The following is a 3,557-nucleotide window of genomic DNA, read 5'->3' as shown; positions in this document are numbered from 1 at the left end:
TACCAAAACTGGAATTCTCTAAAGATGGTTTGTGTGGAGCTTGTCAGCATGGAAAGCAAAAGAGAAGCTCTTTCAAAAGCAAATCTCTTTCATCAATTGTGAAACCTCTTCAGCTCTTGCATATGGATTTATTTGGACCAGTCAACATAATGTCCATTTCTAAGAAGAAATATTGTCTAGTGATTGTTGATGATTTTTCAAAATTTACTTGGACTTTCTTCCTGCATTCTAAGGATGAAGCTGGGAAAATCATTATAAATCATATCAAGGCATTAGACAATGTGACAGCCCTCGAATCCGGGGGTCTGGATTTGGTGCCACTAAAACAAAATCATTTAAAAACATGTATTTTGCGGAAGAAGGTAAAACAGATATTTGAAAATCTGAACATTTAAAAAGACATTTAAATCAAAATCACTTTGACCCCCTAAAAACAGGATCGCTAATAGGTTACAGCACTGAAATCAGAAACTAAAACTTTAAATCTTATTACAACTTAATTTACATTACCAGTTAAACCTCGATAAGAAGAGTAACTGATAACCAATAAATAAATTATTATACAACTGATATAAAATTGTACCATTCTAATCACAACTAGTTTCCTTGATATCTTCCAAAATACTCTACCTGATAATCAAGCTGAAATTTGGTCCCTTGCAATCTTGCCTAGCAATATTCTTACGCGCAGCTCGACAAATAAATCACCTTAATCCCTAGCTGAAAAGGTTAATAGGGATAGCAAGAGTGAGCAATAATGCTCAGCAAGTATATAACAAGAAAAGATGTAATAAATGAAAGAGAACTGAAATATATCAAATTCTATATGTAACTTGCCAGGTATTTTTAACAATATAGAACAAGAGTCATATTTTAAAAGTATGGCAATTACAAGAGAATAAAATCATTCAAAACTATTCTGTGAAAAATCATTCACTTACGGTGCGTTGTGCTGACACGGTGATCAGCCGAGCATCAAGCACCAGGACAGGGCGCTACCTATCCAAAGAACTAAGGGGCCCAAGGCACACATTGGCCTTAAATAATGTAACATGTAACTCACGACCGGCACCACGGTCCAGCAAATGAATTCCGATTGGTTAACAGTTTATAAATATACTTCTATATTAGAAGTCTTTTAACACCATTTTCATGTTACCAAACCCAAAAGGCATCCAACCTTTTTAAATCAAAACCTGCAGAGTAATACTCTGTATACCACATTTCACTGTTAACCAAGTTTGAAATCATATATAGTTGGCTATGCTCAACATTCTTAAAAGATATAATAGCAAGAGAATATTGAACAAAATAACCAATTGCCACTAGGACAAAGTAAACCAAGAAATACATTTACCAATAAAGAATTCCAAAAAGTCTCAAAAGCATTCTTGAATAAATAGAAGAAACTGGGAAATTGCTTTTTAAATAAAAGAGAATGATAGGAAAATTGCTCTTTAATTATAAGAGACAAATAGAATTACTTGCAGTATATGTATAGGTTGCAAATAAAAATATTTGTTAACTGTAAGAGAAGGATAGAAGTACTTGCCTTAACTCCTGCTTCTCAGATTTCTAACAATACTATCTACTGACAATTGTTCCCTTCTGCTTAGTTTCTGACAGAACTTAACTGACTATCCATAGCATAGCTTCGCTTTATTGGTTTGTTCCATCCTCGCTCCACGATACTATTCAACTACTTCTGAACATCCTCTATATGCACATCTTGGTCGACTTCAGCCACCACCAAATAGCTCTACAACTGCTCGCCTCCATCATCTCTCTCTGCGCTGCAACAACAGCAGCTACAACAACCTGCCCAACTTGCAACCATAGCTAAAACTGGAATCCATAGCAGCGCCACCACACGCCGCCTCCTTCACCGGCGAAGAACGCCCCATCAGCCTCCTCCTTCAACCTCCAATCCACCTACCTCCCGTCGCCTCTGTTTTCTCGCACAGCACAATCACAAATAAGCATATATAGATATATATATGTATATACACAGATATACAATCGCACAAAGAGATATATACACACGAAGAAGTTGAAAGAAATCGCCGAGTGATTACCTCTGCGATTTGCTTGAAATCGCCGATTGATGCAATCCCTAAACCCCCAACCCTGTCTGCTCGTGTGTTTTGTACGGAATGAAAAGAAAGAAAGTTTCTATTTTTATTTTTAAAATTTGTAACCCCCAATTTGAAAAAGAATGCTAGTTTAATCATTTTATTAAATTTAGGGGCTCTAAAACATTTTTGAAAACAAAAAGTAAAATTTTCTAAAATCATTAAAAATCTGAAATACAGAGAATGTGCAAAAATAATAATTTTTAGACACCCTCTAATTTTACAATTCATTACTGAAGTTCTCACTAATTTAAAAATAACAAAAATATTAATTTGTACAACTATCAAATACTTTTAGAACCCGCAGAAATATAAAAAAAAATACCAAAATTGGAATATTTTGGTAATTTGTATCGGATAAAATTTTTGGGTATAAATAAATACTGTTGTTTTTTAAAAAAATGAAAAGACAGTCTCGATTTACTAAGATAATAAATAAATCGAGTTTCTAATCTACCCACTCGAACAAAATAAATAATAAAGTGCACATATAACAGTTACCACAATTAATCCAAATAATTGCATCAATTCACATTTTGCACGTAAAATATTAATATTCACATAATTGCAGTAACAAAAAAATTCATTTTGAAAACCAATAAATTGGAATAAAATATAAAATTTTATTCCTCCTTTTAAGAATTAATACCAAACTAATAAATAATTGCCGAAAAACCCGAGTCGTTACAGACAACAGTCCAGATATCAAAGTTAAAAGGATAAGAAGTGATAATGGAACAGAATTCAAGAATTCTGTGATGAAAGAATTTTGTGAAGAAAAGGGAATTACTCATGAGTTTTCTGCACCAAGAACTCCACAACAAAATGGAGTGGTAGAAAGAAAGAATAGAACCCTCATTGAGGCTGCAAGAACCATGATTAATGAAGCTCAACTTCCAACCTATTTTTGGGCAGAAGCTGTGAACACTGCCGGTTTTACTCAAAACATTTCTCTAATTACCAAACCTCACAATCTAACTCCTTTTCAACTCTTCAAGGGAAAGAAGCCATCAATTAGCTTTCTTCATGTATTTAGGTGCAAGTGTTATGTTCTAAGAAATCAAGGTGAAAATCTTCGAAAATTTGAAGCCAAAGCAGATGAAGCTATTTTTGTTGGATATTCTAATGGAAAATCTTTTAGAGTATACAATCTGAGAACCAACATTGTTATGGAATCAATTCATGTAGTTTTTGATGATAAAAAGATCCAAGGATTGACAGATGAAGGATTTCATGATAATCTCAGATTTGAGAATGAGGGTGAAGGTGATCTGTATGATAGTGATGATGATTGTGATGACTCTGTTCAGAATGCTGGAATTAATCCTGGAATTAATATTCCAACTGTTGAGACCTTGGTGCAAGAAACAACTGAAATTGGAAACTCAACTGAAGCATCAGTTGAAACTACTTTGGAGGCATCAG

At 33.8% G+C, this 3,557-nt stretch overlaps 1 long non-coding RNA gene across 1 annotated transcript; it reads right to left on the bottom strand.

Moving 5' to 3' along the window:
- Positions 1-520: 520 nt before the first annotated feature.
- Positions 521-2,498, bottom strand: LOC135151970 (uncharacterized). Its single transcript, XR_010290977.1, has 2 exons — positions 2,076-2,498; positions 521-1,948 (listed from the first exon to the last, which is right to left on the bottom strand). It is a non-coding gene; the product is annotated as an uncharacterized LOC135151970 (long non-coding RNA).
- Between the last annotated feature and the right edge of the window lie 1,059 nt (positions 2,499-3,557).

Source organism: Daucus carota, chromosome 4 (genome assembly GCF_001625215.2).
Source record: "Daucus carota subsp. sativus chromosome 4, DH1 v3.0, whole genome shotgun sequence".
NCBI lineage: Eukaryota > Viridiplantae > Streptophyta > Magnoliopsida > Apiales > Apiaceae > Daucus > Daucus carota.
This window is presented reverse-complemented; position numbering and strand designations above follow the sequence as displayed.